Source organism: Corvus kubaryi, unplaced genomic scaffold, assembly GCF_017639235.1.
Source record: "Corvus kubaryi isolate FWS band 111438036 unplaced genomic scaffold, C.kubaryi_AGA036_p1.0 76, whole genome shotgun sequence".
NCBI classification, from domain to species: domain Eukaryota; kingdom Metazoa; phylum Chordata; class Aves; order Passeriformes; family Corvidae; genus Corvus; species Corvus kubaryi.
This window is the reverse complement of record NW_024582063.1, coordinates 5623961-5650968: the sequence shown is the minus strand read 5'-3', so window position 1 is coordinate 5650968 and position 27008 is coordinate 5623961. Positions and strand designations below refer to the sequence as shown.

The 27008-nt window shown below is 43.9% G+C and overlaps 1 long non-coding RNA gene across 1 annotated transcript in view; it reads right to left on the bottom strand.

The window, feature by feature from the left end:
* Positions 1-27008, bottom strand: part of LOC121675868 — a 131655-nt gene that overhangs the window by 18444 nt on the left and 86203 nt on the right. The window contains exon 6 of the long non-coding RNA XR_006020255.1: positions 4110-4228. This is a non-coding gene — a long non-coding RNA (uncharacterized LOC121675868). The remainder of the gene's footprint in view (positions 1-4109; positions 4229-27008) is intronic.

The window sequence follows — 27008 nt, the reverse complement described above, 5'->3', positions numbered from 1 at the left end:
GTGCACTCTCAGTTAGGAGGGTATTGTGGTACTGCTGAATAAAGCTGGAGAAGCAGATACTCTTCCTCCACATCATTCAACTGACAGCTGGCTTTGGAGGGACTGCTCAAAGACAATTCCTGGGCATTTTCCAGAAGATAGTTCACTCCAAAGGCTGCTTCCCCAACAGCAAGATAGATGATGTGACATCAGCAATCATCTTTTTCCTTACAGTGTATTCCAAAATACCCCCAGAAAGCCTGGAACCTTCGGGCATTCCCAGCATTCCTCATGCCACATCCACCTCATCCACCTCCCATTTGCTGCTGGAAGCACACCACTCGGAGTGGGGGGACAGGACATGCAGTATTTCAGGCTATTTAACCTGGACACACACACACAGAATTATAATTATGACCCAGGGTCACACAGGCAGAAACTAACCTTGGAGATGGCATGATCTCCACCCAGCATTTTCCACGTGTTTCATGTGTTCTTGAAATTTGTTTTCACTTTGGTTTAAAATAGCCACTAAACAGAAAAGCCCAGCATTTTGAAATTTCCAAGATAGGATAAATCATAATCCTGAAGTCATCTGTGACCTGCTGCTCCACAGCCAAAAGCTCTGGAGATGGGTGTCTCTGGCCTGGGAAACTGGTGGGCTGAGAGCCTGCAGCCCTGATGGGAGATGGTAGACATCCACTTAGTTTTTCCAGCACCACTTTCTGTGATGGACTATTTTGTGGAAAGTTTTTTTCTAATTAATTACCCTTCTTAATGTGAAAAAAAAGCAAAAGTGATGCCAAGCTTCTGCATCAATTCCAGTGCTGAAAGAAATTGCAAGCCTCAAACTATCAGTTTGTCTTTGAATAGTATCATCACTGAAAAACAAACAAGCAAAAAAACCCACCCTACTGGTAAGATTACCTTGTTACAGAGTGAGGGATATCCCCCCATGGTATGTGTGGGGTTTATAAGGCAGAACAGTTAGAGCCACTTTGCCACTGTATGGTGAGAAATATTTGTTACTTGTGCCATTACCAAGAGGTCAGACTGGGGAGAAAGAGAATTAAAAAAAAAAAAATCTGCTTCAGGCCTTATTAGCAGTTTTCTTTTGAATTCCTTCCACTATGTTACTGCTAATTCCATTATTTTTTATGAACTACATTATTTTCAAAATGTCCATTCCTCAAAACTACACAAAGCATCTTCCCTTTCAGGCATCACAAATTCACTTTTCCCACAACTCCCTCCCCTCAGACAAGCAGCTGAATGTCCCAGTTCTGTCAAAGCCAAGGAATGGGCCAAGCAAAATATGGCAGAGGTGCCAAGGAGGAGAAATTTGCCGAGTGCCCTCAGGAAACCCAGATCAGGTGGATGCAGCATGCCCAGATGAGACCATGCTGAAAGGACAGCATGGAGACCTGGCAGCAGAACAGGTGGTGCTGGAAGCCAGGCCAAAGCACAGTCCCATTTTATTTTAAAGAGGAACAAAAGTGTCTATCTCTGAACGGGTCCTTAGGACTTTTGTCTCCCTTGCAAGTGATAAAGGAGAACTGTAAACCTGCAGAAGTTAGACACAGTTTAAAAGGGCCCAAAATGACAGAGGATGTATCAGTATAAAGGTCAGTTTAGACAGAAAAATATTATTCTCAATTTAGCTGCGAAATTTTCCACTCAAAAAGCACAGCATAAAGCCTCCCACCTAAACTTTCTCTACTCAAAAATGGGGTTGGAGTCCTTTGTCTGCAAGCCAAGCAAAACAAACTCCAAGAGCTGGCTTTTTTCATAAATCATGACAGCATCACTCTGCAGAAAAGAAAAGCAGCTTGGGAATTTCAGGGCTCACCAAAACAATTGCGTCCAGGGCTCAGTCCTGGAGAGAGATACAAAAGCTCCACAAACAGAGGTGATGAGAGATTCCCAGCCATTAATCTTTGACAATAAAGCATCATCTTTGAAATGAGAAGCAATTGCAGCCACTCTCTCAGGTTCACCTGAGCTCTTAAACTGTAAACTGCATAGATCAATCTTATGAGGAATGCAGAGGGGAGTGTCTGATTTCAGTTTTATACACATTTTATACAGGGTTGACCACATAAGTCAAAGTGGCTAATTTCTACAGTGAACTTCATACTGTTTCTGTACAGCAAGTGTGTATTTCCAGTGAGTTTATGCACACAGCCACAGCAATAGCAGTTTTCTTAGTTTATGAAAGATTTGACAAAATGGGATTTCAGCTCCAAGTAGAAGAAGTCTGGCTGTGTTTTAAAAGATGTTGAAGAAGTTTAAGAGAACCATACTTAAGATTAAACAAGTTTTCATTCCAGACATTTAAAAGTATTTTTAATATTTGAGTTGCACTGAAGAATATTGCCAACCAAGACATTTCCAACAAAAAAATCCAAGTGTTTTATTTTGAAACTCTAGAGGGATTTTCTTTCCTTGAATACTTACAAAAGTTTTTTCTAAACAAAACACCCAAAACACTTATAAAATGCACATATCTGAGCATTACTGAATCTGCTCTTCATCCTTTCTTCTCCAGAAACTTCCTTAGAACTTTGACTCCTATGATGTCTGAGTGCCTCACTACAAAGAACACTCGGCATCCCTCTTTTACAGGAGGAGGAAATGAAAGAGGCGGCCCAGTTACATGGAAGTAATTTGCTCAAGATCAACCAGCAAAAGCAAAACAGATAATAGCACCTAGTCTGCCCCATGTTAAGAGGCATTAGACTCCACTGATCAAAACCTTTTGCCTTGCAATATGCAAAGCTTCGTGAAAGTCTCTGTATTTTCTTTTTTTATTTGATGACCTTCATGTCATGTGTGCCAGTAGAGAGCAGGCAGATAGACTGGGAGTCTGTGTACTGGACATCTTAGTGGCTAAGGATTTCCAGAGGATTCTACAACCCAAGCAAGTCCAGAAAACAAAGAGAAGTTGAGACTTAGGCACCTAAATTTATTTTCTAGAGCTTTCTGAAAAGCAGGCAGAGCAGGCTCCAAACCCTTTACAAACATCACTGTGAAGATGTGAGGGATTGGAGGTGTTTTGGAACATTTAACTATGTCCACGTGCTTCAAGTAGGAGCTTGAAAACATGACCACAAGGATCTTCCTGCAAATACCTGTCCCATTTGTGTAAAATCTGAGACTATGGACACAAGTGCTGAAATCAGTGCCAATGACTTTTATGACTGGTTTTGTCTCACCACTATTTTTGTGATTTTTCTTTTTTTAACATAGCTATTAAAAAAAAAAAAGGCAGTAAAATAAGCAAACTGAATCCATAAATCTGGGGTGTTTAAGCACTTCTGAAGGTTTGTGGCACAGTTCACACATGATTGGTTCAGTTCCCCCATTGTTTGGCTGCAATTTTTAGGGGAAGTTTCATGGGGTGAATGCAGACTTAAGGGCTGGGCTTAATCACAAGACTCCAGCAGGAGCAGGGCTGATGTAAAGCACCAGCCAGGGAGCGGGGCCAGGAGCTGCCAGCTGAATTTGCTGGAACAGCCATGGAACAGAAACAAGCCATGATAAAAACAGCTGAATTCTTTTTTTTTTTTTTTTAATTTGAGCTCATTTTCAGACTGTTTCAAAAAACTATTCCCTGCTCATTCCATTACAAAATGTGAAGTTTACTCCAGAATGACTCACTCTGTCACCAAGGGAGAAGGTATGATCTGCCACATGTGTCAGAAAAGGCCTATGAGGTCATTTTCATTCTCTCAACATATGAAAACTATTATTTCCTCACATAATGAAAATACAAGGATGTAGGTGGCTATCCCCAGATGGACACAAAAATGAAAAAAGCCCTGGTGGATTGCTAATCATGTTTGAAAAACACAAATGCATTTCTATCATAGCGAATATTTCCGTGTATGGGAAGTAGGTTTTTCTCATCCTCAGCATCCACATAACACTTGGCAATGACAGCATAAGCCAGAATTCATATGTGAGTGTAGCTCATTTCTGATGCTCACATTTCATGATGAGCTGAGCTACCCAGGAAATTCAGGTGCCATAAAGGATAAGTATCCACACAGAGCATATCTTTTGCTTCCTCCGTAGTTTCATTACTCTTTGGTACACTTCCAGATCATATGAAATACAATCTCACTTACCAAGTTTTCTGGACCCTCAGCATTTGAATTAAGCACTCACAGATGTTCCCTTTGCTCTCCCTTAAGCACGATGGATCCCCTCACTGCAGGCTCTCCGCTGAGGTACAGTTGTTGTCTCACTTTGAAAGGAATTTCAGAAAACATTTCAGTTCATCTGTGGAATTTTCCATCTGAGTGTTGTTATTTACTTGCATTGTCACCACGCACCAGAGGCCAGCCACTTGCAAAGGCCCTACTCTAAAGGTACCAATGAAACTTATACGTTCCCACTACAAGTTTCCCGGAGGACTGTGACAAAGCAGAACCCAGAATTTTTTATTTTTAATTACCTCAAGCTAAAAAGAGGAAGGGAAAAAGGAAGTCTTAAGGGAAAGGAACCAGGAATTAAGATTTGTCTGGTGAATCAGTAGAGTCAGTGCTGTAACTCTGCTGCCTGTGAAAGTATCACTGAGACAGACAGCTGAGGATCCACACAGCTGAGTTCTCAATTTGATGAATTTTTCAAGCAGCATTTCACAACATCCAGATTGGGAGCATCTCTTTCCCAAGATGGGAAAAGATGTCTTGATTTTGGTCTTCAGAAACAGACACAGTTGAACAAACAAGGTGAATATTTCACGTGTGCTGAGACTTGCCTTGAGTGGAAGGTCGTATACCCAGAAAGGGCTTGGTGGGCAGAGGCAGACCCCACCTCGCTTTGCTACTGAGGTGGCACACCCACACTGCAATCCCCCTGACATTTGCACTCCAGCACTGAAGGGCTTCTTGTCCTTTGGAGGGCTGCTGGAGCTCTGATGGCCCCTGTAAAACCCTCAGGGTTGAGTTCAAACTACCCCTTGGTGAAGCAGGAGAAATTCCACTATTTCACCAGCTCACACCAGACAAGAGTTACACAGGTCACAAGGCTGGGTGGCCACCATTAGACCCGTATGCTGAGAAATGTTGAGTCATTCTGGAAAGTGTGTGCTGCTGCACAGAAACCCATGCAGAAATAAGCTCATGGCTTGTGTACATACACCAGCCTGCCTTAGAGGGCAAGCAGGATCAGAGACACAGCTGGGAGAGGAGCCCATCCTCAGCAGCAGGGCTCAATTTCACAGTACTGGGCAATCAGCTCGTTTGCTCTCCACTCCAGCACTGATTGAGGTGACACAGCTGGTAGAGCCCAGGTCTTGTGCCCACTGTATAGCACAGGCTTTGCTGCTCTCCTGGGTTACAGAATCCCACTGGGAGACACAAGCAGGACCCAAACAGAACAGAGCCTCTCCACAACAGGAACTCAGCACAATCACTGGAGAGGCACAGCTGCCCAGGCAACCATCATCATCATCATCATCATCATCCTACCACCTACCCAGGCCAGAGCTGTGCAACAACTCCTTTACCACCCTGAATCTAAATCCAATTCCATGCTCAAGGAAGCAGCAGAGAACACCACCAGAAGCCAGTGCTACAGGCCAGAACTCTTCTCTTGCCTCTCAGAGCAGCTGCACACCCCTCCAGCTCCCAGTCTCAGTGCAAAGTGTCTGCAAAGCCTGCCATGAGATCAACCAGAGTCTGCTCCACAAGCTGGGACCTTGCACATCAGCTCAGTGCCAGGGACACAGAAAAGGGTGTCCTTCAGCTTTCCTCAGCAACAACAGCAGTGATGTCCACACAGCTATGGGAAACAGCAGAGGCATACAACTCCTGGGCTGGTTTTCATTCACATTTCCCTTCTCTCTGGCAGATGGGTTTGAACTTTGACTTCAAACCTACACCTTCAAGTGCTCTGAAGGGTGACAGCACACCAGGCAGCATCCAGGAGCAGGAGTGGCCAGAGCATGGCTGGCATGGAGCATGGGCTCAGTGACTGTAGCAGCAGAGTCACAAGATGTGCTACTTGTGGGGATTTGGGGATGCAGGTAATCAGCCAGATGTAAGAAAGTTTTGCAGAGGCAGCAAAAGACATGTCACCCCTGCAGGGTTTTAAAAAAAATTTTAGGCACCTGTTCCAAATGGAAAAGTGTTCCTAGAGGAAATATTTTTCAGAAGAGATTAAAAAGACTTTGGCAACTCAACCTATTTTCTTCCAGTTCTTGGATATTTACTAGCTTACTAACATTTTCCCCACCCCTGAGAATTCACACGGCCAAGGCAGAAAGCCAATGCAAATCCTCCATCTGACTCTTCCAACTGAAAAATGTAGTGAAAAGAGGAACTTTTGGGGGGTAAATTCAACTCATCTGCAATGGTGGCTTTTATTCAAAATGGGCCTGAGCCAAGTTTCCTTGCTCTCTCCTCCCTCCTTTCAGGACTGTGCTGTTGTGGGAGCCTGGGACTCCACACAGAGTTTCTGCAGAAGGCCTGTTTTAGGAGGTGAAGCACCTTGTAGGTGCAGCTTCCCCTTGCCTCAAGTGGTGATCAAACAGGAACCTCAGGGGCCCAATTGCCCTTGTACTCGTGCGCGTTCTCTGTGCACTGACGTCAAATGTGCTGCAAATTTGTGCTGGCATAAATAGCAAGGGAGAAGAATCAATTCCTGTTCAGCCAAACGCAGGTCACTTCCATCCCCTGGCCAAAAGTACTCTCAGGATAGCATACAATTTGGTCCATTGATTTTAATATATTGGCATTTCCTCTCTCTTATTGTGTGAACACATTGTTTACAATTTCAGTAAGCCACTTTGGAAAACACTGTTATAAATCAGGATACATAAAAGCTTGTCCTGTTTGCCTCCAGTATCAGACATTGCTAGTGTGGGAGGTAGGTCAATTGGGGATACAAAAACACCCCACCTCATGCCTTCTTCACTAATTCCTTAGTGTTTCAGTTGGGTTTCTGAAATTCCTTCGTGTTCCTGGACTGTAAATCTGTTGAGCATTACAACAATCACCCAAGAGGAGTCTTGTTCCGTGGAGATATTTTAATGTATTAGTTCATTTACAGTAGCCATCAGTACCCCTTTAAGGTGGCCATCGCTCACACACTGAATCTCCTGGCAGGGAGAATCTCTTGTTCATTTGCTGTTTGCATGTTACTTTAAACCAAGGAGTAAAGGGATAATCTGGATCCAATGTGAATTCCGGATTGGTTTGGCTCTGTTGCAAAGGGTAAGCACGGAGCTTCTCTTCAATTAGCAGGAGAGGAGGCAAAGCTGGAATTGCTCTATGAATTGCCTATAGTATTTGACGAGACAGCAGAGGATACGGCTGCGCTTTCCAGAGCAAAATGAGTCACCTGTTGTCTGCAGGAGCTCATGCCAAGAGTGGTCAGATCTGAGCTCAAGGGAGTGCTTTCCAGAGGACTTCAGCCAACAGCTGTTTCCCTTCAGCTGGATTGTGCTGAGAATCTAGCCTCAAGTTAAAGCATGAAAAGAAGAAGTGGTACTAGATGCCAAAAGAAGTGTGAAGGCCAAATTTCTCGATAAAATGGAAGCATGGATTGTTGGAATTATCTACCCTACTTTTCTGCTCACACACTATTCCCAGTTTAGCATGGTGACCCTGTCAGGCAACCAATCAACCAATTGAGAGAACTGGAAAGTTCCTGCTTCCTCAGGAACAGATCAGAGGATGAGTCTCATTAATACATGTGTTCAACCTGATCCAGACTTTTAAGCAGATAATTGTTCAAGCAGTGTTAAAGTCCAGGAATCATTTGGGAGAGGCAATTTCCATAGTGGCCAGTGATGAGCCACTAAATTAAGGATGAGGGTATGTTAGATCAGTGTTCTGCTCCATCACAGACTACCTCTAGGCATATTGCTTGTTGCTGACCTCCTCACGGTATTATACATGCCTGAGCAGCCCATCCAATTTTGGTGGGAGCTTGGTTCTCTGAATCTTCATGGATCTGGAGTTTGGTCAGTTTAGTCATATTTTTGTGAAATTGTGAAAAATGCTTTCTTCCTCCATATATGAATTACTGTGAGAATAGCTGAGGAGCACAGAGCTCCTCCCCACTTAAGTCCTCAGCAGTGAACTCCCTTCCTTACACAGCCCTGCAGCACTTTTAGCACCCATGATAAAATCCCAACCAGAGCCCACACTGTGCTCTGCAAATGACAAGTCACTGCAGAGAAACAGCACTTGAAACCCTTTCTGTCACCACCTCACAAACATAAGCTACTTTTATGCAGGATCTTAAAGGAAAAAGCTAATCTTTTCCACTGCAATTATCACCAGAAGCCTTCAGATGGTCACTGTAGGATGCAAGAGTAATTTTGCCTAGTGGCTCTAACACTTGGCCAGATTCTGCAGAGATTACAGAGATCGAGTGCCCATCAGGGCAGCTTGCTCTTACTCCCTGCCCCTGCTCTTTCCAGAGACATGCATGACTACCACACCTATCATGCTTTTTAACATCTTCACCTCTTTGGCTTCTATCTCATTTCAAGAAGCCTCCTCAACCTGCCTCCCAGAGACTGGTGATTCCCAGCATGGACAGACAGCAAAAAGCAGCTATAAAATGTTCATTTCTGTGTGAAGACTGAAAACTCTTTGAAAAGCCTCAATTCTTTAAAAAAATTACCACCGATTCAAAAGAAAGACATCTTTTCAATAGACTTTAAAAGCAGGAAGGATCACTGATCAAGTCTGACTCCTAGTAGAATACAGGCCAGTGATTTCATCCAGTGAAGCCAGTGTCCTGCCCATGCATGCAAAATGAGCCTCCCAATTAGTACTGGTTAGAGCCTTCCAGTGCAGTATCAGGAAATGTTATTTCATTGGAAGTGAAATGTGTCAGCTTCAATTACCATTTCATTTTGAAAAAAGTATCCATCTACAGATTACCAGGACAGGCCAAATGTAAAATTTTCCTTTTCCCTTTTGTGATGGCCTTTTGTGTAATTTCTTGGAAGAATATAGAAGCATCAAAAATAAAATATTTTGATGAATACTTAGCTTTCACATGAAAATTAAATAAGTATGTTTACTCTTCAGAAAAAATGGAAAACCTCATTCTCACAGACAGTAATGGGATTAGCAGATATATGGCAACATTCACGTTCCCTTTTATGCAGTAACACCATGTTTACACCCACATAAGTAAAGGCACTAAGGACAAAAGCCAGTTATGAGTCCCTCAAAATCTCTCAGAAAGAAACCCTTTGGCTAAAACACATGTGTGATGTTCAGCCAGAAAAATATTTTCTTCCCTGTATTCATATTCCCTGCATTCATACTGATGGGAAAGAAATGTCATTCTTGAGACATAAAAAAAACTACTTAATCATTGAAAGCTCTAATGAATTTTCACACCCTATGTCACAAAGCCTTGCTTACAAACATCAAATGATCTTCTAATTATTGAAACCTTCTTTAATTCAAGTTGCTTTGAGGCTTTCCCAGAGTGCTGAGAGTTTCCTTCTAAAGAAATTCCAAATTACAACACAGCTGACTAAATGAACCTGCATGTGCTACCCTTGCTTTTGGCTGTCTGGGACAATCATAAGGAAGGTTCACAGTGCAGCGCATTTTCAGGCATAATACCTACCTAAGATTTTCTCCTTTATCCATTTTCTCATTTCCCCCCCTCACCGCTTATATCACTACAATTTCCCCCCTAGAAATTTCAAAAAATTTTATTTTAAAGAGGAGAAAAATAAGGATTGGGGGGGAAGTTACTATATTTGCATGGTCTTCCCTACCCATCAGATAAACAATATAAATGATCAAAAATCAAAACAAACCCAAACAAGCTTAGGCATTAGGACTACAAGGGAAGGGTGGGGGAAATGTACGAGTTTGAACTGGGTTCCAATTCTGAAACCAGTTCTGTGCATTAGGTGTCAATTTTAACACTTTTCTGCTGCGTATCAATTCAAAGTTCTCATTTTCTCACTTTCAGCCCTAGTGAGCCTGTCCTTCCTGAAGAGTTACTTTCTAGGAAGCTGAGCTCAAGCATAAGGAGGCTCTCCAACAGTGACACCACACCAAGGCAAGTGCTGCTGATGGTCCCAAGGACAAAGCACACGGAGCACTGAAGGGACTCGCGCATTGCGGAGTGCACTCCACTTTGAAACATGCTCACCCTTGCTATGAGCCCAAGTTTCCATCACTACAGTGTCCTTCAATACTTATATATTTCAGGTGGTTAGTACCATACCAGGAGACAGGATAATCTGCTCAGATGGGTGAAGCAACCTGTAGGGCATACAGGGTCCTGGTGAAACAGACCAGAGCAAGACTGATCCCCAACCCTACACAAACCAAAGCTGAACCAGCTCTGTAGACATCTATCTGTGGTACAGGCACTGCCTGGAAGCAATTGTGTACCACCCTATGGAGATATCAGTGGACTGGATGCCTTTTACACACCCTGAAAGTCTCAGCATGAAGAGATAAGTCTATAGACATAAATAAAAGCCCAAAGCTTCTTTGTCTGAAAGAGTAATTATCTGTCTGACTTCAGAATTTATGCTGTTACTTATTACTAGGGTATCTGAGAACAATTCAGTTTAAATCAGAGGGAACAGAAAAATCTCTAGTGGTGGTACTTTTTGAACCTCCCTACTTAAAAGCTGAACAAACATGCACCTTGCATCCATAAATATTTTTTATTTCATCTGAGAGCAGGCAACTGTGCTTTGTTAATGTTTGCAAAGGCATTAAGGTCACACAGGTCAAAACCTGTACTTGTATTAAACTGAAGTAGCAATGATAAATCATCAATTAAATTGACAGTACAGGGAACAAGCCACAGAGGGCCTACAAATGCACAACGCACCGGTTTTAAACGTTCGTTTCTGTTGCCACGTTTGCAGCTGCCAGAGATGCACTAAGTTCACCTTGATGTTGCAAGGAAAGAAAGCAGAAAGTCCTTACAAATGGTTATGAGGGCAATAAGAAAGGGCAAACAATTAACTATGTCAGAAAAAGGCAGCATTGCCACATTTGAATTCAGCGATAACCACTGAAAACCACCCTGGGCTACGCGTGGCCATTCACCTAGAAAAGCAGGGAATTATAAAAAGGGGGTAGGCTGACACCTTCACCTGGAATGGGGCCCCCTGAATTTTGTTTGAGCGTCTCTCTAGATTTAAGATACCTACATCTTAATTTCCAATCCAGCTACAAAGAGATCTCTAAGCATCCCTGATACAGAGAGCTTAGAAATTTAGCATCTCATCCCCTACTGCACCAAGCACAGCTGTTATCAGCGCCAAATACAGCTCTTACCAGCACCAAGAGTCAAACCATTTGTCCCACCCTCCACCTTCATTAAGCATGTCCACCTAAGAGGAGTGACCATGGAAGGACAACTGTGGCAGAGGCAAGCATCAAACTGAAGACATCAAGCACTTACCACAAGGAGACATAAGTGCAATTTTTGGTGATCCCTCATGCATTTTGCAGGGGAATGCTTTACTGTGGGGGTCCTTGGAAACTCAGAATGGAATAGGACAATTTTTTCTCCTGCTTGAGCTTCCCTGTGAGTTGCTTCGAAGCAGAAACACCTCCTATCCAGGAAAACCTGTTCCAGCCAGTGCAAAATGGGTCATTTTGTTAAACTGAATGTTTTCTGCTTTCCTGGCCACTTGCCACCATGGCAAATGCAGTGAGAGATAGGAAACTCCTCAGACTTGTGGGAATGACATCTCCAAAGTTAACTCAGGGACTTTTCTAAAAAATACAGAGCCTTGTTCTGCTCTCAGTTACGTCTGTGTAACCCATTTGACATTTCTTCTATAGTCGCCTCTAACACAGGGAGGCAGCTAACGAGCTCATTAAGTGCTGGATTCTGACTTGGCACCAAAAAAGAAGTAAACAAATTGAGTATTAGACAGTCTACTATACCAGATGAGATCCTGAGACAAGATCTGTATTGAACACAGCCTTTGAGAAGAGAAGGGAAATTTCCTCAGGTTCTGGGGTGGAAAATCCTTTGCATATTCTCTTGTGCTGAGTTTTGTAGGCTGATTTTCTACCAGGCAGACACACTGTAACTCCAGAGATAGTGCAGGTACTTCAGAGAGGCTGCATTCATGTAAAGACAAATGGGTGAATTAGATATAATCATTTTCAGCCTTTTCACATAAGAAATGTGGGCTTGTCTGCAAGTGTCAGGCTCATGAGTGTGGTCAGGAACCTGATAGAAAAAAATACAGATCTTTTATATATATATATATATATATTTATATATGTATGTATGTATGTTTGTGAATTACTTAAGGCATGACACAAGGACCTGCTGAAATCAATGCAAAGATCCAAGCCTGCCCTCAAGGAGGCCCAACCAAGAGATTAAAATGAAGATGCAATAAAGTATACAGCTTCTACTTAAATCAGTCCCACCTGGTTGAGGTTGAGATGCTGTGGGTGATCAGGTGAGGAAGCTTACATCATCTCCACATCTGACTGACAGATTAAACATTTCTGAGAACTGACTCAAGCCTTTTCACATGGAATCACTGAGCAACTTCTTTTTGACAGCCGTACTACTACACTTACACTCCACCAACGTGGGTAGTGAAGCAATAATCTGACATGCCAACTCCACTGGAGTCACTCAGAAACAGAATGAGAGTGTTGGCTCAGCCTCGTTGGGATACACAGAATTAACTTTTTTGTGACTATTACTGTCATCAGTGATTAATTGGAATAATGAGCCATGACAGTGAGCTAGCAGAGGATCCTAAAGATGAAAGGTATACCACAGAAAGAAAACCACTAGCCCTTACAAAAGACATTCACTGTCTCTAGGGAAAATAAAAGTAGTACAATTAGAGGCATATAGTAGACATTATCCCCTCCCAGAATATAGTTTTGGAGTATGAAAAAGTGGCATTTCACCCAGAGATTATGAAACGCTCAGTTCTGACACAGTGAAGATCATTTTCAGCAGCCTTGATCTGGTATTGCGTTTAATACGACATAGAGATTTAAGGGCACTTAAACACTATCTGTGGGGTACATGAACAGAAATTTAGTCACACTCACATACTCAAGAGCATGTAGAAGTATGACCCCTCTCTTGCAATCTCACAGCTCTGCTTCCTCTGTCCAAGGAGAAAACAACAGGAGCACATGCCTGCTGCACAAGTTTCTCTTTGGTCTCTGTTCTTCATAAGTGATGTTATATTTATACCCAATTGTTACAACCAAAAGAATAAATAAAACATCTAAAATATACACAAAGAATCTTGTTCCCCAGCATGTTCCCCAACATGTGATGTTCAAATGCACTCAGAAATACAGACATCAAATTCATGACTTTCCTTTACAGTTGGGCTGCGTAATTCCTCTAAGGCCCAACCATAAAATTCCCTTCCTTCCCTGAGCCCTGCTGAATTCCTGTGTTTCACAAGGGAATCATGTCTTTTGTGGAAGAAAATATTTCCTTCTGCTGCTTCTACATTTGCTGCTTTCAAATCTCTGGGTGTTTGAGGAGGAAAGATAAATAAGAGCATGCGATTTATTTTCCTTAGCTAGACAGAAAGTGTGGTCTGAATGAAAGATTAGGGCTCCAGATACTCTTCAAAATCATCAGTCACTGCTTTCAATGGACGTGCAGCTCTTTTTAAAAAAGGACTGTTTCCACAAAGTCCTTTAGCTGAGGCCAAACTTTGAAAGCTTAACCTTAAATGTGAGCATCTTCCCAAAATTTTCCCTCACCCTTTAGAGTGGGTTTGACACTCTCCAGCCCCCTCACCTGCCCTCTTTGCTGACTTCAGCTGCTGGGTGTAACAGTTTTTCAGCAACACCTGGTGCTGGCCAGAGAGAATACGTAGAGTCTGCTGGCACTCCTTAGGGAAGGCTTGCAAAGGCAGAAGTGAGTGTCCCAGTCACTCCCCATGAGTGTTGATAGTAGCTTTACATCAACCCACACTTTTCTGTTTCTGGCAGTACTGTCTGCATCTATCAATTAAAATTGCTGAGTTTTGTGCCAGAAGTCCAAGCCTGGGAGGAAGACCCTGAGAGCTACCAAAGATAAGGAAATCTTGAAAGCTGAGTGCTACCTACCTTCTCTTTATCTAATTGTATCAAGAAAGATTTCATAAAGAGAGCCTGACTCACTTCTCACACTTGTTAATTAAACTTTGTTTCAGCAGTAATTCAGTGTTAATACTCCTCCCTTACAAAGTTCTGTAAGATTTTTGTTAAGTAAAGGCCTTTGTAAGAAAACTTACTGACAATAGAGAATACCATCCAGGATCAGACTGAGTAGCATTTTGACATATAAAACAGAATGGCTAAAACCAAGGATGGTTTCTTCTGCAATCAGCCCAAAGCCTGGCAAATTAACACATACCTGGTCCTCAGAAATTTAGGTCAGATGATGGGTTTGGGCTCCTGAGGCCATAGACTGCAGCCTTTGTCTTCTCCACCTCCCACAGCTGCCAGCTCCAATGTTTGATGGGATTCTTATGGATGGCCTCATGCTTGTCTTATGTGGAATAGAACACAAAAGTCCCAGGTTAACCCCAGAGTGAAATGAGAATTATAATGCAAAATATTAATATGAGATGGAGAAGCATTTCCTGTAGGGTCCTGGGTAAGACACAGGACTATTTTGAGCAGCCAAGTGTTGAGGAGACAGAAAGGAGACAATGGCTGTGCCATTGAAAGGTTGTTTATCTGCTGTCCCCCTGGCCATGTGGCTTCAATGGCCTGTGCTCACACAAAAAATGCCACACCTCTTCCTCCCATCTTTTCAACAGCCCAGTCCTGCCTGAGCCCCCATGGCAGGACATCCTCCAGAGAAAGGGATTTGCTCAGGTTTAGAGCCAGCCTGACCTAGAACAGCTCATGAGATCATGGGTTTGGTTCTTGCAGAGACTCCTGCCTTTTGCTCTGCCATGGGAGAAGCACACATGCACATTCAGGCAGTCCCAGTGAGCCACGGATCCCAGGAGGAGTTTTACACCAGCACGGTCTGCCCCTGACTGAGGCTGAGCACAGCATCAGAGCAACAGATGTGATGTCAGGTATTCTGCTGCCATAATTAATCAGTTGCAATTATTGTTCAGATACCTTCACATCTCATTTGGCCAGCAGCACCAAGAGCATGAAAGGGCTCCCTTAGCACACAGTCAGCATGATTTTATTGTTATAGATGAGATAAAGCACAATAAAGCAAGGGAGAATTTGCAAGGAAGAGCCTGAGACTTGGAGAGAATTAGAGTTTTGTACCCAGCTTTACCACAGGCCCCCATCTGTGACTTGGAGTGAATTACCTCATTTTTATCCTGTACAATGGGGATTCTTCCTTCTCTTTGCTACTCTTATCAGTTTAGGGAAGAGTCTCTTACAGTGTGCAGGCATCTAACAGCCAGCACACAGGCACCTTAACCAATTAAAGGCTTTGAAATGTCTCTGTAAGAAAAAAAATCTGCTTTGATAGATGAATTATGTTGTTCTGTCTCATCAACACGTTTGCTTGCACAACATTAATCAAGATGAGTTTTTTTCTTAGATATTTTATACAAAAAATATCATGTTAGCATCCAAGGAACTAGAAAGATCTACTGTGTAGGCACCCATATTTGTGAACCAAGTAGAGAGAGACTGAGCACATCCTTCTTAAGGACCTCTCTTTTAGTTACCTCCTATAGTGAGCCATGGGGATCAGATGTTGGGTCAGTGTGGGAAACTGAGCCTCTCTTCAGAGAACAGTAGGTATCATTCAAATGTTTTGCCAATGTTAAACCCAAGAAGGCCCTACAGTCTCATCTGAATCAGAGGATTGGTCCCTCACAAAGGCTGTCTTTACCAGCATGTTCTACTAAAATGCAAACTTCTGAGCTTCTGAGCTGCTGATTTTTCCAGCAGCAAAATCTTAAAGTCTGTCCTTAACTATCAAGACAACCTTATCTTCATGATGTTTGGGTTTTGGAAAGAGACAAACTGACTTGCTCTCACTGTGTGCTGCTCCAGCCCACCACCACTCCAGCACTGCTGAATGTGTGAGTTCTGACTCAGGAGAACATTTTCAGTTGAGCCACGCACAGGGGTTCTCTATGAAATAAAACCCTGTAACTCCAAATAACTCTTTGTTAACTTCAAAGCCCTGGCAAGAGCTTTGGAGCTCACAAGACACACTAAGAGCTGGCAGCTGGGACTACCAGGCTGACAAAGAAGCCTCCTGGCCATGCTTACCATATAAACAAGAAAGGTCAGATCATTCTCCTGTGCAATATGACACTGATACTGCTTCCCCATGGGGTAACTATTTGGTTACATGGACTGGCACGACCCAACCCCTGCACAGGGGAGTGACAGAGCTGTACACACCAGACTCTTCTTTTGTAGACCCTGCAAAGCAAAGCCTGATTGATGGTGTGGCTTTCTAGTGACAGCGCACAGAAAATACCTCTGGCCATGCCCTTCCCTGAAAAGGTGAACACAGCCCTTCACCCTCCTGAAAGAGCAGTCAACACCTTGGGGCCCTGGCTCAGCTAAACCAGAAGCTGGCAAAAGCTCAGGCAGAGGAGAAAAGCGACTGTGAGCTGCTCCTCCAAGGCTGATGTCTCACTGGGACATTTCACAACAGAATGAGGACAACCAAAAAGACTCTGCCTCATCCTTTGCCATTGCCTGCCTTCTCCACTGCTGTTCCACCCCATCCTGCACTCCTCCTCTCTGCAAGGAGGTGGGACCCACCTCAACTATGGCTTCTGAAGGCAGGGATCATGTTTGGTCTACCTTTAAACACATTACTCCCAGGCCCAGCAACATTAACCCTCTGCTAGTGCAGTTTGCTGGGAGAGTTCAGGTGAGAGTGGGATCCATAGGGAATGAGTCACATAGAGGTGAGGTGAGCCAGCAGACCTGTAACACCACCAGGTCTCCAGATCATCAGAGGGAAAAAATGTGAAGTACATATTGCAAAATGTGCCTCTCACAGACATGGAGTCACTGATAAACAATCCTCAAACATTGTTGTTCAAATAACACTTGAATCATTCTCTGACTCAGTGATCAATGAGCGACAGAAAGAACAACAGTTAGCTAAGACAGGAGAAAATGTTAAAGAAAGCAGTGAGCCAAGTGTGGCATTCCCAGCTTAGCCTTTGGTGAGCTGGGTCAGAAGATTACTGAAAGAGTCAGTGTTCTGAATAAATCCCCTACAAAGCTATAATAGTGGAGCTTACATTAGAAAATGTTCATCAGCTGCTTTGCATTCAATGGCAATTCCTAAAGTGGGACAGCATTTATAGCTCTGTCCAGTTTCTCCTCATCTTCATGTGTTTCTTTGGCACTTTTCCGTTTTCTTGCTCTTGATTAAAGAGCACTGATAATCTCTCTCAAAAAATAGCTGTCAGGATCAGATTACATCCACTCCAAAAGCAAGAAAAATAATAAGAAAATTAGGAGAAAAAACTTAGTTAAATATTGCTTAAGTGTTTCATTTAGGGGTTTGCTTGACGAACTCTTTCTTCAATGAGTTAAAAGTGAAATAAAAAGAAGTTGCTGTCCCATGGAGAAATCCACGGAACTGCTGGCTCAGAGCAGTGGCTTCCCATTTGCCCGATAGAAAAAATGAAAGTTTTTCAGTAAATGACTAAATAGATACGTATGTCCATGACAGGAATTACCCATTTCTGTAGTTGCCCAAAATGGTCAAGGCATGACCATACAGTTTTTTCATTTTACAGAAGTAGTCTTAGTCAAACTGTTTCACCACAGGCAAGCAAAGTCAGCAAGGGTTTTAATTGTAAAAAGACCAACAGAAGCATGCACCCACACCCCCCCAACCAAACAACCCTCCTGAGGGACCTAGGTGTACCTCTCTTGAGCAAAACAAAAGCTGCTGATCTTTGGAAACACTGAATAGGGCCACTTCCATTTACATCTTAAGATGTTACAATGTTTAAAAACTACTTGTGTGATTAAAAGGGCTGCAAGGCCATGTTTTGTATGTTTGGCCAAAGTAGCACCAGAAGTCAGTGGCAAAGCAGGAATTTAACCTCTGAGCACCTCTCCAGCACTCTAATCCCCCAGCAACCTCCCCTCCCTGCCTGATGAAACCGGGGCAAAGTCCAGAAGATACACGAGGGGATTGTGCTGTCCAGGTGAGCCCAGACGCGCCACCAGCCACTGCTGACATGTGGTCCATGGCGATGTGAAGGAGGACAGTGTGCTCATGCCTAGAGTCCTTCCCCAGCAGGCAAGGACTGTCTCCAAGGCACCTGCAGAGAGCACAAGGTACCCAACAAGGCCTTCACCCAGGCAGCCCAAGGAAATAACAAGCTCCATTTTACAGTGAGAGATTTTTATTTGCCCTGGAGCTATAGTGAACTGATAAAGATGCTTATCTCTCCTCACAACACCAGCCTGAAGAAAAGAAATAGAGTGCCTGTGAAAAGGGCCACCCTTTCAGAAAAGGGCTACTTTTGACAAGGGACAGAGAAGAAGAAACTGGGAGCACCTGAGGCTTTAAAAACCACACAGGTTGACAAGACCTAGTGAGGAAGGTGGTCCTGGGGTGAAACCCCCTGCCAGGGCTCAGGAGACAGGGGTCTCCCAGCTGCAGCAGCAGCCTCTCTGAAGTGAGAGGAGTGGAAGGGGTATTCATTTCTCCCTCTCTCACTTTCCCCCCATGCACACACCCGAGGTGAGGTGAGGATAAGCTAATGAACACACACAGGGTGCTTCAGGGCTGCAGGGATAAGCACCAGAAAGGTCTTGCAGACACAAGAGAAGCAGGATGCCAGCAGCAGCTGCCAGACCTGAGCATGCATCCAGACCCCGGCAAGAGCTCCCCATGGCTTTTAAAGGACCTGTTCTCTTAGGGCTGATTTGTTTATTCCCAACCCAATATGTTATCTTTACATCGCAAAGTTTATTTCTGAACATGTCAACACACTTGTGAAAAGGTCAGACACATGAGGGCATGCACCCGTGGTGATGCACAGGGAGGCACAGACACAGCTGCATTCCTGGAAATCACTGTTCGAAGGGTTTTCACAGCAAAGTCTGACACAGCAGCTGGGTTGGCAGACACACGTAGGCAAGCCACCATCCTCCCCCTTTTGTTATCCCTCCCATTTCTTTTCTGTGCTTTGCATGAAAATCTGAGGGCTGCTTCTAAGTATAGGTTTTGCTGGCTTTGTTTGAAAGCTTGCCATAGCTCTCAGACATGATAACACCCGCAGGGTGCTAGCTGAACTATATTTATCAATGTATTTCATAAAGGAAAAACTTGAGTGGTTTCGAGAAGTTGAGGTCTTTTCTTTTCTTTCTTTCTTTCCCTTCCAGCAGACAGCTTAGTTGTCACCCTGACAAGTAGGATATCATTAAAAGAGGAGACCCAAGATCTGTTTACAGGCAACAATGCTTTGGATAAGCAGCTCATGTTTAAATGAGACTTGAGAACCACGGTTATTCAGTTTTTTCTCTCCCTTTTTTTATTTTTAAATAAATAAAGAAGAAATTCCTTTGGTTCCTCCCATCCCTCAGCCTGCAGCTCACAGGTTACCCATTGACTGCGACACCCCAGCAAAGCCAGCTGATGGCTGGGGATTGCTGTCTGCTCACACCAGGAGCACTGACAGTGCCCAATCCACATCTTTAAACAAGGCGCTGCAAATAGGGCTGCTTAAAATAGCAAGTCAGTGAAAACAGCCTTTAAAACAATAAAATGAGTGGTACCCTTTTCCAGATGGAAAACATACCCCAGGAAGGCCACAGGTCCTGCTGGGCACCTCGAGGTGGTCCACAGCCTGGTGCCTGCTCCTCACCTCACAAGCTCCTGCACAGAAGGGAACATCTCTTTTTCAGAGCTTGGTCCCCACCTTCCCAGCCTGACTGAGAAAAGAAGCATGGAGGGTGACAGAGGGATTCCCAATGCCACAATTTCCCTCATTAACGCACAGTTCTGCCCCACTCCAAGTGTCTGGGGTGGCAGTAGCAGGAGAGGCTGAAGGGCAGCAGCATTGGGATAGCTCTGCTTGGGCCTTTAGGCACAGAAGCATGACCTTGCCCCCACCCCAGAAAACCAGAGCAAAATGAACACCCCAGGTCTTCCCTACCACACCTCTACTTGGCAGCCATGTCCCACCAGGAGGGCAGGGCTGGAAACGACAGGAAAAGCTCTCCCAGGGAGAGGTGACAGATAAGAGAGCGCTGAAATGCAGGCATTCAACTTGTCTGGTACGTCAGCACGTCAGGGCTACAGCACTGATGAAATGTCTGCAAACGGGCTGGTGAGAGGAGCTGCCTTTGGCACTTGTCACTGGGGCACTGGTGCCTTATCCAGAGCCTCCAAACACTTCCTGGCAAGGGATAACCGAGGGTGTCCATGCTTGCTCCCCAGAGAGTGCGGGGCACCCCGCCCCGGGCCTGCCACTGAGTTCCCCCATGAGCTGCTCTGCCCCAGGCAACCACTCTGGGCATTGCCCATTCCTCTCCAGGTATTTTTGATGAATGCATAACGTTAGATCCAGAAAATGTCCAAGGATATAAATCCCAGTTACCTGAAGGTAACAAGTCACAAGAATAAACATTTGTGTCATCAGCCTTGGAATTTTTTTGTTCCATGTGATAACAAAATTGACCCCATCCATTGAAAGGATCAATGTAAAAACACTAGAAAGTTAGGAAATTTTTTTCACAGCAATGTTCTGATTCACTCCCTAGGAAAAGATTCAAATATTTGATAAATCACAGACTAACCACTGAGCCATCTGTGGAAAATTTTAAAGATATACTCATGAAAATATTCATGGTTATTCAGAAACATATCGTTCACAATTTCAAACCATTTACAAACTGCACATGGATTGATCAACTTGGCAAGAGAGCAGGGTCTGAATGACACACAGCACTGTGTGGGCAGGAAAACATTCCACAGCTCTTCACCTTGAGGTTGATGTTGGTGCATTAACCAATAATTTTTCTACTTGCCACCTCTCTTTCATGAGGGCAGGCTGCACTGGCCCACCTGGCTGCCCCTGCCATCCCAGCCACACCACCAGCAATGAATGCTGCCTGGGGAAAAGCACATGCTGGAACACAAGATGCTTCACAAATGCCAGACACTTGGCCTGATGCTCATTGAGCTTGTGTCTGTGTGAGGATGGAGAAGTGGTCCCTGGATGCATGGTGAGACATGTGATAACAACAGCAAAAGTATAAACTGATCCCAAATCACTTAGTCACATTACATGCCTCTAAATTATTCCTTTACGTTGTAACACGTCATTAGGAAATCACAAGGAAGATGCCTTAAACCTAATGAATCTCCACTTGAAATCAAAGTTGACAAACTGATTAAAAATACCTGCATGCTTTTCTTTATACACAGCTAAAATTACTCTTGGCTTCAATGCAACTATTCACCTGTCATAAAATCATTTGAGGGGCCACAGATTTGTTCTGCTGAATGTTATTTAACCAGCATTATGTTCCACCTCCCAAATGACCACCTTTGAAAATTAGAAAAAATTATTTCTGTATAATTTTATCCCCCTGAAGTATAGACATTTGATAAATACATATTGCCTTTCTATGGTCAATGACAGCTCACCCCCTTTTAAAGTAATCCCTATTCCCCAGCCCTCTGTTTCTAAGTATAGAATGTTTAAAGAGTGAGACTTGATGTTTGCAATCATTTCAGACTTATCTTTGGCAAACAAGGAATTGACTCCAGTATAATACCCAAAAGGAATAGATCTGTCCTTCCAAAATCCACATTCAGCCTGGCTGCCGTTGTACTAAGAAATTCAGGTCCAAATCACATGGCAGCTGTCTTAAAAACTGCAATTTAACCTTGAGTTCACTCTCAGTTTATCTTTTAGTGGATCCTCTAGAATTAGTACCAGAAGTGTTTTTATACCAAAAAGAAACAGAAGTAACCATAAGGTAAATTGTTCTTCTCCACAACAAGAAAACCTGGAAACCGCAGCATTCTGAGAGCTGAGGGGTGGTGAGGGAGGCTGAGTATATATATGTATAGACACCTAGCTATAGGATCTAATTATTTGTATCTGTCTCAGTATAAATCCCTCTCTACTACTGCTCAACTGCATAACTACGCAGACACCATTTTACTTTTTTGTGCCTCTCTCTCACCAAATGAAGCTTGCTTACATCCAAATTGATACTGTTTGGGATTAATTCAGCAGCATATTTGAGACTATTTACAAGACACTATAAGTGAAGAGAGCCCCTGCTCAAACAAGCTCTCTACATCCATCCCTCCGGAGACAATGGGTAGGTGGGAAAAACAAAAGGGGCATGGAAGGGATGGATGGAACCACAATAAAATGACAAAGCTGCAGCAAATGTTACAGTGCATCATTAAAATTAAATGATGAACAGATCTTAGCCTCAGAGGGTGTCATTAAGCTCCACCCAGTTTAATGGATACAGTTGTTTCCATGGTAACAAATTATTTTCAATAAAAACTTAAAACCTCAAACCCAATAAAGTCAGGCAAAGATGGGACACGCACAAAATATGGAATGGGACTATTAAAGTTTTATCACTGCTTGTCTGGCATAACCTGCACAATTCACCCATGCTTCTGCAACTCCTATTTACTGTGCTCATGGCTGTAGAATTCCGCAGCCTCCTCACAGCACGGCAACTCCTCTATTGATTTGTCTCTTGAAAACACAGCAAGGGGAAATGTGAAAGTGCTAAAGCACAGAGCCACTGCCTCTCCCCTTCCAAGACAGAGTCGCATGGAGGAGCAACCTCAAGCTAAGCAGGATTGTGGGATGTGCCTCCTTTTTCAGGTCGCTTTGTACTGCTTCAGTGTCTGCACTTGTTGGTCTTGGCCCAACAGAACAAACAGCCACCAGCAGGGATCTCAGACACTTGGTGGGTGATGCTAAGATGCTGCCACCTGTGAAGTTTGCTGCAAGCACTGGAGCAGCAGAGCCAGGAAGGTCCAGGACATCTGTTCCTGTGCTTTCAGCAGTACAAACAGAAGATTCGCCACAGGGTATTGGCAATTCAGCCTGCTGAGCATCGTCAGCATTCACATCACAACAACCTCTTGGTGGGAACGAGAGGCCTGCAGTGGCATATAAAGTGTGTTCTAGGCATCAGGTAAGGCCCTCCTCAAGGTGTGCAAAAGCCAATCACTCCGGCAATGCTCTGCCTCAGCAAGAATTGGTTTCTCACTTTTAAACATGAGGGCGTCAGGAAATTTTGAGCTTAGATTTGTTAGATTGCTCTGAAAGCTGCCTTCAAGACACAGGCTCACAACATTTGGGATAAATCCATTGACTCTTGAGTCTATGAAAGTAAAGACTCAGAATTTCATCCCCAGACTTTTTGCAAAGCACAGCTCTCAGAAAAACAGAGTAATAGGACTTTCACCACTACAGCCCAACCCAATGCCACCCTTATCCTCAGCAGTCCCACAGGGTGGGTCTTCAAGCCACACTGATGCCCTAAGTTCATTTAAAACTCATTTAGATCCAGCATTCTCATTTCAGAACATGTTAGAGCTGGAGCCAGAAGGGTACTGAAGACTCATCACCCCTAGCAAAGGCAGCATGATGGAATTTGAACGTATTCAGTGCTTGGTAGGATCAGCCCTCAGTGCATTGGTGTTGCAGGCAGGAAAAATTATAAAGTCTACAAGGGTAAACAGCTCAGGGCCTAGAATCAGTCTGGAGAAGTGGAACGTAACTGGTTAGGCTGGTAAAGTATCCCCTGTTACACTTTTGACTTGTGTAACTATTTCTCTCAAACATGATCTCTTAGAACACCCCCAAAAAGCAGTCTGTCCGCAGCCTTGCTATCCTAGCTGTTAAAAACATAAAAACATTTACAACATGGGCATGAGGCTTTCCCTCATAGTCCCTCGGCAGCCAGTGCTGCTCCTGGAGGCAGTCAGCTCACAAATGTGCTGCAAGGCCTTAGGGTCTTTCCAAGATCTCCCAGAGTCATCTACTGGAAAAGCTGATGCCATTCTTCTGAGCTCCCGCAGACAAGCACTCCACATGACCTAAATTTGGGCTCCAAATAAAATTAGAGTCAGACAAATAATGGATAATTTGGGAAAACTGGAAAAAACCCTGAAAGCTGAAGAAGAAAAAAGAAAGAAACCTGAAAATTCAGTCAGGTTTTTCTTTCTGTTTAAAATATTTGGTTTGGTGAGACTTTGGTCTGTTTTCTGGTTATGGGAGCCCATTGTTTATTTATCAACTTGAGGATGGTGGGGAGCTATGCTCATTTTATAAAAATGACCCTGGTCTCTGCTGATACTGTTCTGTGATCATGCACATGGGAAATGATGTTGTATGTCCCATTTTCTTACACAGAAAAACCACTACGGACTTCAAGAAGGAAATGTAATTTTTTTAATGACCTGATTTAATAGATAAATGTTTCTTGAGAACCTCATTAAAAAAATAGAAACAGCAGCAGGTCAAAGAAGCCATCTGCAAAATAAATATAACAGGTCAGATCCTTCAAATACCATGAAATAGATGCAACTTCTGTAATTTCAGAAGACCGACCCTGCATTTGCAAGAGCCCCAGGGCAGAGTCCTGCCTGCCCCTCGTGTGATCCATACAAGCTTCCTGCTGATTTCCCTGTGACTGCAAAATACCAAGCCAGGTGGAATCTGGGCCTTCTGTACTTGCCTAGAAGGGAGAGTAGTTCTTGTAAACCTGCCTAGTGAGCGACAGCTGCTGGACTGTGATCATCCAACCATCAGCCAGAGATAAATCTGTTACTCTCTGAAGCATGGGACAAACTCGCCCTGCTTTTTGGGAGGATAGAAGGAGTTTCCCTTTCACCAGACAAGGCTGTCACCCAACACAATCTGTGCACTGCTTGTCCCCTTTGTCAGGACTGGCCACCATTGGGTGCTGAGATACACTGAGCCCATGAGCAGCTCAAATGGGGCTCCTCTTCATCTCGGAAGCACTGGGGACCGTGCTGGAGCTGTGATGCAGAGACCTGGAAGGCCTGAAAGTACACTTTGCCAGAAAGGCTGAGACGGGACAAGTACTGAATCCCTTCGTCTTTTCAGTGTCCTTCCTCACAGTATCACCAGTTAGCAACAGCCCTTCTCCTGCTGCCAGTGTAGCTGTAGAAATGCCCTTGTTACCACTCATACCCTTCACCAATTCTAACTCCAGACTAGGCTGGGCCTGCCTGTTTGCATCCCTGCAATCCCAGGAGAGGCTTCTATATGCTTCTAGATTTCTGCTCCATGTCCTGTCCCCTTTTCCAACTCTCCCTAGCTCTGTTTTGTTCACTAAATTGAGTGAAGGGTTCCCTGTTAAGCCAAGATTACCTCCTGCCACACCAACTCATCTTGCACATAAAGTGACTGACCCATGCATCCCAGGGCAGCCCAAAATAGACTGCCCTACTGGTGGTTTTCCTGGGAATGCTTCTCCACTGGTTTAAAGCCCTCCCTGTGTCTGTGCTAAGGAGCAATCTCTGCTTGTGTTTGCTCCCACAGGAGAAAGGCTGTCCCTCCAAGCAGGGAGAGTTTGAGCTTCTCTGTGAACTATTCTCTCCTAAAAACCATATCAATGGAGCAGTCCCACAGAGAGAACACAGCCTCAGCTTTGAGACCCCTCCATCCCTTGGTGTGGAAAAAGCTCCCCTTCCTTCCTTGCCAGAGGACTGGTAAAATCTGCCCTTAATTCATTTACAGGACAGGCAGCACAGTTATGTTCTGTTGAACCGTATCACAGAATCACAGAGTACCAGATTGGAAGGGGACCTCAGTGATCATCTGGTGCAACCTTTCCTGGCAAAAGCACAGTCTAGACAAGACGACCCAGCACCCTGTCCAGCTGAACAAGTGTCTGACTTTGGGGAATCCACCACTTCCCTGGGGAGATTGTTATAAAGGCTGATTGTTCTCACTGTGAAAAATTTTCCTCTTGTGTCTAAATGGAATCTCCCCAGGAGTAACTTGTACCTATTACCCCTCATCTTTTCCATGTGACCCCTTGTAAAAAGGGAGTCTCCATATTCTTTGTAGCCACTCTTTAAATACCGGAATAACAGAGAAACAGAGACACCTGTGAGTTGTCACAGAGGTCCTTTGCCCCAGCTGAGCTGATGGATCACAGCAATTGTAGCAAGCAAAAATGAAATAGCTATAGCTAAATCCTCCCTGATCCTATTCATTGTGCTTCTAAAAGTGCTTACAAATTGTGTCAAAAAACAGACGCCTGAGGTCAAATAAGTGGCCCTGGCTTGTCGCTGTACACAAGGCTTTGACATAAACCCCATGTAAGAGATCAAAAGGGCAGAGCTGTGCCCTGTGAGGGCACTTCTGCAGCGCTGGTGCAGTACTCAGCTGGCAGAGGTGGCCTGCAGCACTGCTCTGCTGCGATGCCTGAATCTCAGCTCTGCTGGCTGCAGTCAGGGCTTCAGCTGTGGATGCAGCAGACCTCAAAAACACTTGACAGAACAGACAGGCTCTTCTCTCTACGAGGAGTGAGCTGACCTGCAAGGAGGGGAACAGCTATCAGCTGGTTTTATCTTGACCTGGTTTGATCTCATCAGAACCACGAGGATAATTTAGAAAGAAATATGTATCAGCAAGCCTAGAAGATGGAATATGTATAGCCAAGGATGCAGGAAGACTATGAAGGGTGATTTTTCTTTAGTCCCTCTGTTATATGATCAATGTGAGTGTTTTCCTAAGTGTTTGAAGAAGTGTATGTTACATGTTTTTCCATATGGATAAATGATCAACACAGAACATTGCAACTGCATTAAGCTGTAAACAGAGATTTAGCACAAACAATGGAAAATACAATGGTCATCATTAAAAAGTGAACATTTGCCAGAAAAAGTACCACGCTGTGGTATATGAAAAGACCACAGTTACTTCCTGCTCTGAGTATAAATGGAAAATGTGGTGTCTCAGATACCAATCAGCTGGTAACTGTTAGCAAATGTTGACTTTTCTATGGTATCCCAAACTGAATCTAAGCCTTTTTTGAGGTCCAGCCATTGCTATTTTCCAACCCACAACA